Raw genomic sequence first — 14,776 nt, 5'->3', positions numbered from 1 at the left:
AGCTGTTGCTGACTCTCTTCTCCACTGGCGTTGTGTGTTTTTGATTTCTTCTCTGGCACTTAGGGTTGCATGTGCTGGATGGTAAAGAGGCAGAACAACCTGTGTTCTGTCCGAAGTAACATTTGCACACTTCATAATCCCATAATTTACAGTTACCTTTTGCTTGATTGTGCCAATGAGGAATATTTTTTTTTTGTAGGGAAGTGGTTATTAGTAGGTGGGGGCATTCTCCCTCACCTAATGATAATACCTCAATCACTAATAGGTCCCATCAAGACTCAGTAAATGAGTCTGTAAATTAATCCTTGTTCAACCTTGGTAGGTTGGCAAATGAGCTGTCTGGCTTAATTTAGAAAATAGGCATGTGTAAAGGTATTAATGCCACCCGAAACTGTGAAAAAAGTAAATGACACACAAGAAAAAGATACAACTCCAATTTATGAAAATAGGAAATATTTGCATCTTTATAATGGCATTTAAATGACAAAACTCCAATGTAAAGAACCAAAGAAAAGAATTTCTGAAGAATAACTAAAGAAATTTACTTCATGGCACCCAAAAGGCTATTGCACCACTTGCAATCACTCAGGGGTGGGCTACCGTGGCAAAGTCAAATTTCTCTTTAGATGGGCTCATAAGTGGGTCCTTTGCCTGGTGGTATCCAAAGCTTGACTTAACAATAGTGGCCTGCTCCAGCTAGACTACTTGGTGAACAGGCTGGGGTCAATTCATCGGGCAAAGTCAGTGGTTTCAGTCTGGGAGGGCATTGTCACCGGATGCTTGCATCTCCGGGTAGGTCACAGCCTTTTCCTTTAACCTTCATACTTAGAAACTTTTCTGGCTCTCTGGGGATTTTCAACACAACAAATCTGTGTGGTCATATCGGTTGGCGAGTCGATGATGGCAGCTTCACTCTTGACGTCGAGCTGGTCTTTTACTGGAGCTTTTCTACACAGCCTTTCAGAATGTTTCCAGATCTAGCAATTTCCTAATTCCTTTGAGGGAGATAAGTGTCCTCTAGCACTGGCGAAGGGTTCGTAGGCTCTAGAATGCCACTTGGATGCTAGACTCAATCTCTCACAATGCACTTGCACTGGACAAATCCACTTGAAACTGGTCAGTTGGGGTATCCTTTTTTTGGTTTTGCAGCTGACATTTCCAGTTCTTTTGCACTTTCTGATCAGGGAATCCACTTCTTTCCTTTTTAGAATCAGGCACAGTCCTTTCTTTGTACAGCCTTGTGAATGCATCAGGTGCAGTCTTTAGAGTACAATCCTCTCTTTGGGGTAGTATATGGAACCAGCAGAGTTGTCCTTCTTGTCTTTTCCAGGTAGTGATATGGTGAGCTCTGCAGAGCTCACTTATTTATACTCTTTTTCTGGGCTTGAGGGAGGGGGCTCCCTAACTAATAGGAACTTAGCTACCTTACTTTAGTATGATCACTTCCTGTTAAGGGTGACAACAGTCGAGCCCAAAATGCAGCATTCTCTAAAACATCAAAGTTGAGAGAATCTTCCTTTGAATGTGTGTCTGTGTTACCCAGCCCAAACGTGCGGCTAAGAACTGACTACAATTTCCTTCCACCACCTCCTGTAATGTAGGTAGGGGGCTCCCATCTAGCTAGAGATCATGAAAGTGGGGGTAACCTAGGTCCAGTGACATCTGTTTTCTGCAGAGGCTCCTGCTTTTGAAGGTCAGCTTTTCTTCTCAGCCTCCTTGCTCTGCCTTGCTTCTCCAGCAAGGAGATCTCCTTCCACCAAATGGCCGTAATGTTTCAGCCCCAGGCCTCTTTACTCCTATTTAGGGAGCAGCTTGGCTCAAGCTATCAAAGGCTGACCAATCAGAAGTGGCTGCTACATGGCAGTTTAAGGTACCTTCAGGATAGTTTGTACTAAAACAGCTTTCCTCTAATATGTACATTAAATCTGACCTTGGCAAGCTGCTGATTTAATGCAACAATTAATTTGATACATTGGATGATACTTATAGCGAACTCCAATCCAAATTTTGACTTTATTTGATTTCATAAAGTTTTCCCCATGTTAGCCTGTAGGGCTAGCAGCACTGTCATTAAGAAAAACAACTTTGGTTTTTTCCCCCTATGAAGGTATATAATTTCTTTGTTTATATTGGCCCTCCTTTTTATAACTATGAACCCAACCATTGGAACACCTAGGGCATACCTTAGGAGTGAGTTATGAATAATAAAAAAATAGTTTCTGAGGAAGTTCTTTAAATTTCAAAGTCAAATTTCGACATTGTTTTATTTTAAAACCAGCCTGCAAGTCAGCCTGACAGCAGATACCACAGCAGTTTACCCTTAAGTGCATTAAGGCCACTGGGGTCTCTAAACCTACATTCCCTAGTATATACTAGGGACATACAGGTAAGCTGTCCTTACCAATCAGAGTAATTGCAATCAGCATATACCTGTAGACGATAGAGCACTGGGCCTGGCCCTGGTTATCAGAGCCCAGGGCACTTTCAGAGTCAGTATCCACCAGCATTAGTCCAAAAATGGGGGCTGATTAGAGCAAAAAGGATGAATTTCCTACAATTTTACAAGATTTACTGTTGTGTGTCGATTTAGATTCCGTATGAATTTCCCGTTTCATGCCCTTATATAGGCACAATTCACATTGCCCTCATTTAGGCATAGAAATCTAGCCCTTATGTATGACTCTTAAGCCTTTAGGACTTCCCCTTGCTTGGATATTGATTTCTCTAAGAATTCATTATTATGCATGAACATAGGGGTTCATTCATGACGTTCTTATGCCCGACTTTTACGTCAATACTGGCATTCCTAAACACCTTCAAGGTATAAATGTGCCTTCACTTGCCATGGCAAATCACGGTTCGGTCCACGGTTCAACTGCCTACTTGCACAACGTGGGTCACCACGGCAAGTTCAGAAGGAAGTCCAGTCCCCAACTGACGCACTGACCAGACGCTGCCATCCTCCTTGCCAAGAATCCAGCACCAGTGTTTCTGACTCCCCTTGCGGGGTGTTAGAGATCGAGACCCGGGAAAGAGATTCTAACCTCTCTCATTCTAAGATATGGACCAGACTGGAACCTAGAGGGACTCTTGGCAACTATAGCTAAACTAAACTATAGCTAAACAGCACCTACTTCATCCCTCATACTAAACTTAGGTTAGGTACACTGGGGTAGGATTATTTAGAAGCACCAGATGAGTATTTTAGCTTGTGTTATTTATGTATGTATTTTTATGAATATATGTCTGGGCTACAAACCATGCTATTGCAGTATTATTTAATCCTACTGCTCACGCTGTATGTATTATACTTTGCATTCTGTCTTACGATTTCTAGCAGTTCATATCTCTTGCATGAGAAATAAGACTGTTCAATAAACCCTTTTTTTTAAACGCCTGTCTATCTATTTCTGTGCAACTCTGTAGAAACAAAGCATGCTCCATTGACTGAGTGAAACTGTTATCTATTGTTTCCACGACTCTGAAGAGATTGTTCCGACTCTAAGGGAAACAAAGTTGTCATGTTTATGCAGTTGTCATAAACTTATCCTTTCTTGGTCATTTGAGAAGTTTCTAGTGACCTCTGAGTTAGCTGGCACACACAAGTAATTAAGTTTAATGGACTCGATAGAGACATACTAACCTCAGTCTCTGTAAAAACTATAATATATATTATTCCAATGTGCAGAGCCTAACAGGGTTTTAGGAACTACACTACATGGCGCCCAACGGTTTGGTAAGGCACTAATTTAATGCTAGATACTGTAGTAACTCAGTCGTGCTTTTCTCAGAGACCCCTACTCATAAAACTCCTTAAGACGCCTGGAGTGGGTAGGGATAATATCCGCCAAAGCTGAGTAGGACGAAAATCCTATGTATTAGCTTTTTGGTTTGTTCAACATTGAAGGATACAGTGTTCCAAAATATTGTGCACCTTATCTTTGTTCCCTTGAAACTTGCTCTGAATCTTTCATTAAACAATGTAACTAAAAGGGATAATAACACCGAAGCTGTACTCGACCAAGTCGCAACAGTTTTAGAAAATACAGGTTTTAATGAAACCAATGAGAATGCTATAATCTTTCCTCCAAATTTAAGGAGAGCCATCACTCTAAAAAGTATAAAACATGGCCTAACACCAAGAGGTGGTAGAGCAGCTTTTGTGACAGAGGCACATGAATATCACCAGACAGAGATATTCTATTCATGGTATTCCCAGAATCAAATCCAGTAACACATGTGTTTCACTTCTACAAAGAAGATGAACCACCTACGGAATATATTCAGTTTGAGGATATTGAAATTCCACTCACATACCAGGAGCAAAATCTCTGGTTTAAAGGCGCCCTAAAACATTTAAATCACATTCCCAGGCTTGGTTCACTAGGTAGACCAGGAGCAACATGGCCGTATTTAGCCTGCTATACACCTGACCCTGACATTGAACCAATGTCGGACGCTGAATTACTTAGTAATAGCCAAAGATTGATAGAATTATACAGTTATACCACAACTGTCTGAAAGTCCTGAAAAGGCCTTTACTAAAAACATTCCTACATCTTCTAAAAAGAAGTGGGAAAATAACAAACATTCAAAAGAGAAAGATTCTCAACACCAAGGTAGGTCTCCTCAAAAGGAGACCTCTGAAAGGAGATATAACCTCAGGAATAGGGACAATTTGAGAAAACCTGACAGGTATCAAGATACTGACACACGTTCCTCTCGTAGCTTTCAGATATTGTCACAGACATCCGAAAGAAGAGGACGGTCAGATCAAAAAGAAGAACGCGTGAAGTCCAAAGACGATCAACATGTTCAGAAAAACAAAACAAAACCTCAATTCTCCAAGAAGAAAGTAGCAGGTCTGTAGATCAGACATGCCGAGGATTCTGAGAACACAGCTCAAGAACGGAGAATGGGCTCAGACAATGTTGGACAGTGCGGCAGAAGTATCAGTAGCTCGCCAGAACCTGAAGAGACTTCTGGAGACAGTGGACCTGAATGAAGACATTCAAGTTGAAACTGCAGACACCAGGGTTTGTTCGCCACATGGGTTATATGAAATAACACTCCGGATGGAGGGAGACATACCAAGAAAAGTGAAAGCCCTCTTTTGGGAGCGACTTTCAAAGGGTTATGATATACTTCTAGCACAACGGGACTGGCCACCAGAATTTGTCAGGGAGTGCCCACATGGCGAAGACATCATTATGCCAGCCTTCTCCAACCATGTTCCAGTACATTTAAAATATACTAATGCCAGGAAATGGGCAGTCGCCCAAGCCCCAACATTATACAAAAATCATGTTGAATGGGATGAGGACTCACCTCACCACACAACAATCCAGTTAAAAAAATCAACCAACTGCACAAAGGCAGTTTCCAATTAAGCAAGAATCTAAAAAACAGGTCAAGGAGATCTTAGTTCAACTTGAATATCAAGGGATGATTGAAACGTGCACCTCATCAATGAACAATCCTTTGTTTCCTGTTTCCAAATCAGACAATACATCACATCTAGTATTGGATTACAGACACCTAAACTCTTGTTGTAAACATTTGCAGTGCTAAATGCACATAGTACACCATTAATGAATAACATTGTGCGAAAAAAATATAAAACCACATAAGACATTTCAAATGGTTTCTTTTGTCAAAACATTGCACCTGAAAGTAGGTATTTGACCGCTTTCTCAATAATGGGGACCCAGCGTCAATTCTGTTGTCTCCCTCAAGGATTCAAGAATAGTCCGGGGTTATTCTCAGCAAGGGTAACAGAGTTACTACAAAGTTATGATGACGAGGTATTGTCATATGTCGATGATAGACGATAACCAAAATAGGCACTTGAACAGGTTGAACACCATTATAATGGGCTTCCCCTCTGAAGGGTGTAAATTCAATTTAAAAAAATCAAGAATTGCCCATCTGAGCATCCTTTTTCTAGAATATGAACTATCAAGTGAAGGCAAAAGTCTGGCAGCCAACTTTTTAGAAAAGTGTGCACTGCTCCAACCATCAAAAATGCTGAAAAACCTACAGTCAATTCTAGGTTTCCTAAATTTTGGAAGAACTTACATTCTAAACTTTGCAGAAAGGGTTAAACCTCTCTAAGAAATTAATCAAACCTGATTTTAAAACAATACATTGGAAAAAAGAACACACAGAAATTTTACGTTCACTTCAAACAGACATGTTAGCAACAAAACATTTACAAACACGCGTAAATGTACGCAACTTAGCGATCCGAATCATTCCGAGTCAATGTGGATTCACCTACTTAACTTTTAATGAAGGTGAAAAGGTACCAATTGCATACAAATTATATTTGTACACACAAGCAGAAATTAATTTTACATCAACAGAAAAAATTCTGACGGCAGTTCAAACAGCTATAGCAAAAGAAAGAGCCCTAGCACAGGGGAAACGCATTATGGTCGTAACTCCTGTACCAGCCTTAGAGGCAGTTACAAAAGCTAGCATTCTGAATGCAAAAGCTTTACATCCAAGATGGATACATTGGATTAATTATCTTGCTGCAACTGATGTTGAATACGTTTTTGATCCTTATTTGAAAACACAAGCATTCCTGCAATATAAAAACACGAATGTCCTCTGCCTACTGAAATTCTACCTCTAGACCAGTATGAATTTATAATTTATACTGACGGATCAGCACAGCCAACTTCGGGGGGTAAACAAGCTTATAGTGCTACATGCGCGATGGTTAAAGGTTGTATGCGCGATGGCAAATTCAGACCTATGGTCACGAAAACGCAATCTCTACGAGATTTTACAGCTCAGCGAGCTGAACTACAAGCATTCATAATGGAACTTGAAAATACGGATCGCAAATTCCCCACACTCATAGTGTGCGATTCTTTTTACTGTGTTCAATCTTACAATGAATATTTACAGAATTGGCTTCAAAATTGTTTCAAAGATGCAAAAGGGGGCACAATCAAGCACAAAACGCTTTGGGCACAAGTAGTTCAGTTGCAAAACGGACTGCAAAACGTGATGGCGTTCACGTTGAAGAGAATTCATTGGCTGATGAAGCCACGAAGGGGGCTGTGCAAACGGCTTCCGTAGCTGCAATCAATCGTTCAAAAACAAAAATAGACAGTGAAATAATACTGTCTGTCAATGCTTCAAGCAAAGGCAGCGCTGCAGCATTACCTAAAAAGTTTCCACTCAAATACTCATTTATAATTGATGAGAACAGCGTTCTGTTCGCTCGAATCCCTGGAGTGGGGGATAGGGTAATTCCAAACATGGAACGTAGGACAGCTTTGATTTACGGAGAGCGCCTGGGAGAAGGTCTGATACATCAGGGGATCTCTAACACAATATTAGCATTAAAAGAGATGTACCGGTGGCCAGGGATGAATCACATATTCACATCTTCATCATTAACTGCATTAACTGCAATAGAGATCGCAGTACGGAACGCCACCCGATACCTAACTACAGCTTAGACAGCCCAGTACAGACACCATTATTAGAAAGCATTAAATTCTCTACATGCAGGCATCCTTATGGACGAATGCAGTCCCACAAACACTAAATCAAGGTTCCTTTGGATGTGGCCTCAGCGCTTGGCTGACGCTCGAACTCTTAAAAAAGATTTGCGAGTCTTTGTCGGCACATACGCAATAGGCACACTACACTCTGACCAGGGCCCTGCGTATAGCTCTAGAGCTTACAAAGAAGCCATAGCCAGTTTGGGCATTGAATTGCGGTACTCTTTTCCATTCCATCCTGAGGGAAATTCTGTTGTGGAAAGAAAAAACCGGGACATAAAGCAGTCTATAACAGCTAGGATATTAGGTTTGGGTGATGGGTGGGTCAAACATCTTTATGGGGTCCAACGTAGTCTAAACAATTTGCCAAGAAGTTCTCTAGGGGGTGTCACTCCATATGAAGTCCTACTTGGGACAAAAATGTTGGTTCTGGATCTAAATTGTCATTGAACAGTGGTGGAAAATAGGAAATTTGATATCAAAGATCGTTTGGCTGTTTTACAGGACTTAAATGAACTAAAATCGAAACAAAGCAATGTGTTCCTGAAGCCAAACACCACTGGGGGAAAACCAACCGTCCCAGCAAGGCCTGTCTGGATCCCAAAGCTTGGTGATCTAGTCAGAGAAAAGATCGCGAACAAGAAGGAATTTGGGACTTTTTACAGACAACCAGTACCTGTCCTAGCAATCCACAGAACAAGAACAGTTTTACTGCCGCCCCTTCCAGGTAAAAGGAGAATAGATTTGTGTCCATCGACCTGATTAAACCACACTATGTGGCCGATTCTAAGCAGTAGGCCAAGTGGACTGCGACAATGTAGCAGGTGCACCCCGCTAGCCACAATCCAAGAGGTTCAAACTGAGAGACTCATCACCTTTGAAGATTCTACAGTGAGAAAAGAAGGACTATGCAACAAAGCTATGGAACTCATCCTTCTTGAGACCCAAATAACAGTTCGTCCTGATACACCTGTCTACAAAGAAGTAACAAGTGATCAAGTGGTTCCAGCGATTTCAAGGAATCTGGATGCAATTTCAACCATTTACTGAACTGCCTCTGGCTATTTCATTAACTTTGATACTTTTTTGGAGGATCCCAGTGAACTTGAAACAACGCCAGCACAAAGAACTTTCAAAGAACAAGCAACAGACTTTTTTCATCTCCTGAAAAAGACTTATCTGGTTTCACCATGGATTGAACTATAAATTGTTTTGGGAACATTCTTACTTCTACTTTGGTTAGCACTGGTAATAACTCTGGGTATGCTGATAAATGGAAAATATATTCAAATGGACACAGCAAGTAAAAAAGTGAATTTACTTCTCCAGCCACACAAATTATCCCATCGTGAACAAATAGACTTGTCAGCAGTGAACATCACAGCCGTTCATATGGTATGGTTTGGGACAGTACTGAATATGACATTTTAGGCCCGTCGGAGCTATTGAAGATTCCACACTTGTTCAAGATTTCATTAAGTGACTTCATTACCTCTAGTACCTTTTCTGATGATTGGGACTTCAAGACTGTTAATAACATGATGTCTGATCTAAAATGTCTGCAGTATTCACAAATCATGAATATTTAGAGGGTTCATCAGACTATGAACAAATGTACTGTTATATCCATTATGGTCATCATTTCTTGCACAAATCTCCAATGCCTAGAAATGTATATATGTATAACCAATGGGAACATTGTCCTACACCTCAAAAGGGTAGCTCAAAAACTTTTGCAATAAAGTTTCCATATATTTCAGGGTTCAACTGATCAAATCCAGAATCGTTTATTTAAAAAAAATGTGAACAAGACAGGAACGAAAAAAATGTAACAAATACAAAACAGATTTATTCTGCAACCTTTATTGCCCAACTGTCTAGACAGGGTTTCGACTTTTGGAAAGATAACACTGAGACAAAAACTCTCTGGGGTACATAAGATTGGCAAGTGCAAGGGGTAGAAGCTTTGTTTAGAGCCTGTATCATCCCTGAGCAAATTATGTTTTTGAATGGCACTGTCCAAAAAACGTCTTGCCTTGGGTTAGTGTAACATTGTGCCTTTCTTATTTAATTACTAAGGTGTTCCTTTAAGGGACTTAATTATTGTTCAAGCAGCTCCATGGCAATGGAATGTATATGTGTGTCAGAAATTCAGTAGCACACCATTGTGAACAAATAGACTTGTCAGCAGTGAACATCACAGCCGTTCATATCCCGGATGGTATGGTTTGGGACAGTACTGAATATGACATTTTAAGCACGTCAGAGCTATTGAAGATTCCACACTTGTTCAAGATTTCATTAAGTGACTTCATTACCTCTAGTACCTTTTCTGATGATTGGGACTTCAAGACTGTTAATAGCATGATGTCTGATCTAAAATGTCTGCAGTATTCACAAATCATGAATATTTAGAGGGTTCATCAGACTATGAACAAATGTATTGTTATAACCATTATGGTCATCATTTCTTGCACAAATCTGCAATGCCTAGAAATGTATATATGTATAACCAATGGGAACATTGTCCTACACCTCAAAAGGGTAGCTCAAAAACTTTTGCAATGAAGTTTCCATATTTTTCAGGGTTCAACTTATCAAATCCAGAATCGTTTATTTAAAAAAAATGTGAACAAGACAGGAACAAAAAAATGTTAACAAATACAAAACAGATTTATTCTGCAACCTTTACTGCCCAACTGTCTAGACAGGGTTTCGACTTTTGGAAAGATAACATTGAGACAAAAACTGTCTGGGGTACATAAGATTGGCAAGTGCAGGGGGTAGAAGCTTTGTTTAGATCCTGTATAATCCCTGAGCAAATTATGTTTTTGAATGGCACTGTCCAAAAAACGTCTTGCCTTGGGTTAGTGTAACATTGTGCCTTTCTTATTTAATTACTAAGGAGTTCCTTTAAGGGACTTATTTTATTGTTCAAGCAGCTCCATTGCAATGGAGTTTATATGTGTGCTCAGAAAGTCAGTAGCACCCGACTATTTGAGGCTGATGGATGGGACATTTCCTTCTCCTGAATAAACCTATCTTTGTTCATCACATGGAGGAATATTCTTGATTTTACACTGGTGAAGAGGGTCTTGTTCTATCTACGTACTCTGCACATCATTTTCATGGATGTGTCTCAACATCAAGAAATTTATACTATTTTTCAAGTGGAAAGAAAACTCTAATTGAAGATTCTGCTCTGTTCTACAAGGAGATTGACGGCTATCAAGTGTTTCTTTCTAGTAACATCTTGAGCATCGCCACATGCCTCACTCTAATGTACTACAGTTTTCTTTAAGTGTAAGGGTTGGGAGGCTTCGATGTGGGCTCATTACTTATTAGTGGAAAGATATTTGTCTTTGTCTCAGAAACTAGACTTTGACTTTCTCACAGAAGATGACCTGCCTGTTCAACTTTGATAGTTGTCCTCCATTAATTGTAGTAACACCAGCTTCATAACTCTGCTGTTTTACATTCAAGTTGTTTTGAGTTGGTTACCCCTCATTTCAACTGACACATAGAGCGGAAAAGTTTCTCCTCTTTATTGTGAAAACTGACTCCCTTGGAATTGTTCTACTCTAATTTCTCACGAGTGTTGATTTCTCTTCTCTATTGAGGAAGTTATCTTGAACAAGTGGAATTTTGAGGCGGTGTACTTTCCTTCTACATAAAAATTCGGGTTTGAATTTGGTTTGCAATGCCAATGTCCTGAACGCGAAATTGATTTATTGGAGTCTCACTGTTTTTTTTTGAGTGTGCGCATATTGAACAGTGTTGTGCATCACGTGCTGGCTAAAGCCTCAAGCGAGCTCAATTTGTTTAAGACATACAACTGAAAACTCAAAACTAATTAAAAGTAAACTACAGAGTTAACTGTCTCACCGGTGATTCTGAAATTCCATCCATCGTCATCTTCCTTCATCTGAATTCTGCCATGAGGTATTCCAGCAGAGTTCTTCTGCCGAACTTCTTCCTTCCTAAACATTCTGATCTCGTCAGTCCGCAATGCTGCGTGTGCGTGCAACGTTATGCTGGCGCCATTATGAAATATTTTTTTTAGTGATCGGACTTCGTGAAGGAGATCTCTTTGGTCGTCAGAAGAGTTTACCATTGATCTACAAAAACTTCAAGAATAAGGGAAATCCCAAGTGAGACAGGAACAGTTTTAAAAGAAGTTGAGGATTGCTTCAAGCTTTTATTTACATTCTTCAATTTCTTGCAAAGCCAGACTCCTCTCAACATTGTGTGACAGCGCCACCTTTTGGTTTCTTGCAATAATTTATATTTTATCTTTCTGGGGAACATTAACGATCTTTTAATGTTTTAACCACATAATATATATATTTTTTTTTAAAAGTGATTCTTGGTAATAATATTCTCCTGCTTTAGAAAGTGAGTATATTGATATACTGTAAGAACGTACAGAGTTGAGCTTCATTAGAGTTACTCTTTCCTTATTTTTCTACTTTGTTTCAAACTGTTCTAATCTAGGTGCATCTCTTATTACTGTTAATTACAAATAGTATATTTTGGTAATGTGAAGAATGTTGCCACACCACCATTTTTCCTTTCTACACCTGGTGATCCACTCATAAAGTGGCAAAAGTGGAAAAAGGTGTTTGAAAGATACGCGAAGGTATGTGGTACAAACTTAAGCACAGAACGTAGAACTGTGCTTTTGTTGCATTGTTTAGGGTTTGAAGGGCAAGAAGTCTTTGATCACCTTCTTGATATTAATGACCAAACATTAAATGAGTATGAAATCTGCATATTAAAATTAGATAAACACTACTTACCGAAGGTTGGTACCATTCTAGAAAGGTACCATTTTGGTCGCAGGACTCAAAATAAAGGGGAAACAGTGGAAAATTACATCACAGCTTTACAAAAACTGGGCTCATCTTACAAATACGATGCCTTGCTGGAGGAAATAATTAGGGACAAGTTTATGCTGGGTTGTAATATCCAAAAAGTCAGAGATGACATCTGGCAAAAAGATGATCCCTCACTAGATGATGTTATAAACATTGCAAAGCAAATTGAGCATTCGTTGAAGTTTGTTGAGAATATCACTAAGCATGAAAATAAAAGTGATGTAGTACATGTGGTAAAAAGCTCTTCCAGTGAGAAAAGTACTAAAAAAAATTCCAAACCTGGTAGCAACAATCCACATTCAGTCAAAAAACCTACATATCTTGGTAAGTATTTTCGTTGTGGTAATGTGGGTCATATAGCCAATGACAAAAAATGCCCCGCGCTAAAAGCCACATGTAGCATTTGCAAGAAAGTTGGACATTTCACCTCAGTTTGTCATGCTAAGAAAAAAGGGGTTAAAGTGAGTTCAGTATCTCAACAAGTGTTGTCTGATACTGAGTTAGACTCAGAAGTGGATTGCGGACAAATTGTGTCTCAAGTGTCTGATAATGATAAGAAAGGGCCTTTCGATGAGATACTTGTGGAAGGAAGGTCTATACGGGTGTTGTTTGACTCAGGGGCTAAAATAACCATTATTTCCAGACATATTTACACTCATCATCTCTAGGGTAAAGTTAAAATTTTCAAAGCTGAGATAATACCTTTTGCATATGGCGGAGAACCTACCAAACTCATAGGTTATTTCAATGGTTTGATTGAATACAAAGGAAGATTAGCTTCAGGGAAAGTTTATGTATCCCATAGAGGAGACAGCATCCTAAGCTGGTTCCACCAGGGAGACTTGGGGTCATGTTGGATCCCAACAGCAATCCTCCCATTATATTAAAGGAAAGATTGAACTTGTGTGAAATTGATGAGAGTGAAAATGATTCTTCATATACAGAACACCTCAAGAACTTCTTTCCTAGTGTTTTTAAAGACGAGTTAGATTGTTTACGCAATTACACTCATAAGATTAAATTAGTACCTAATGCTGAAACTATTGCTAGTAAGGTTCGTGGTGTACCTTTCTCAGTACGTGAAGAAATGAAAAGCCAATTGGATAAATTGAAGAGTGAAGGCATCATCGAAGAGGTTGAGGGCACACAGTGGTTGGCCTCGGTGGTCGCAGCTAGGAAATCTGATAAGAGCGTGTGCCTATGCATTGACTTGCTCTCTCTCAACAAGCCGGTCATTGTGGATAGGTATCCCCTCCCTAAGATCTCGGATATGCCTATGTTGCTCAAAGATGCTAAAATCTTCTCCACAGTAGACCTAAAGTCAACTTACCATCAGATAGAGCTAGATGAGAGTTACAGAGATCTCTCTGCTTTTATAATCCCTTTCGGCACTTTTAGGTTCTTAAGACTGCCTTTTGGGTTGGTCTCGGCAGCATCAGTTTTTCAGACAGCATTAGAGAAAGGATTGCAGAACCTAACAGGAGTAAAGATATATCAAGACGATGTCTTGATTTTTGCTAGGGACAATGAGGAACATGATAAAATCTTAAAAGAAGTCTTGGATAGATTCAGCAAGAGCAATCTCACTGTCAAGTTGAAAAAATGTAAATTTAAGAAGTCTTCTATTGATTATTTAGGTCACAATATTTCGGGTAAAGGTGTTGAACCCAAACGTGAATTGATTGACACTATTAAAAAATTTGCTTCTCCAACGAGCAAGGAAGAAGTTATGAAAGTGCTTGGGATGACAGAGTACTACAGTAAATTTGTGGAAGGGTTTGCTGAGAAAACAGTTAACATAAGGAAGTTGTTGTGCAAAGGTGTTGACTTCCATTGGTCTAAGTTGTGTGAGAATGAATTTATCAGCTTGAAAGAGTGTTTGAAAAACACTCCCATACTTAGGAGTTTTGATCCGTCCTTGAAATCGGTTCTCATAACAGATGCAAGCATGAAGGGGCTTGGTGCAGTCTTGCAGCAAGAACATGGAGGCGAAGTAAGAGTCATATTGTTTCTCTCTCGCAGTTTGAAAGGCGCTGAGCTCAGGTACTCAGTGATTGAGAAGGAAGCCTTAGCGGTTCACTGGGCCATCAAAAAACTTAAAATTTTACTCTGGGGTACTTAGTTTCTAGTGAGGAGCAATCAAAAACCCTTGTGTGAAGTTTTTAATAAAGAGGGGTTTGATGCCATTTCTAGTAGAATATCTAAGTGGATTGGGGTTTGCAGGCCTACCCTTTCAAGGTTGAATATCTACCCAGAGTGCGCAACTGCATTGCAGATACACTCTCCAGGTTGGTCAATATGGAGGAAGGTGATGTAGATTCAAGAGATGAGGATTTGAATGAATGGGTATGCAATGTCGAACACGATGGGATGAAA

The sequence above is a fragment of the Lissotriton helveticus genome, chromosome 1_1 (assembly GCF_964261635.1).
Source record: "Lissotriton helveticus chromosome 1_1, aLisHel1.1, whole genome shotgun sequence".
Taxonomy (NCBI): domain Eukaryota; kingdom Metazoa; phylum Chordata; class Amphibia; order Caudata; family Salamandridae; genus Lissotriton; species Lissotriton helveticus.
Note: the sequence above shows the minus strand (reverse complement) of the source record.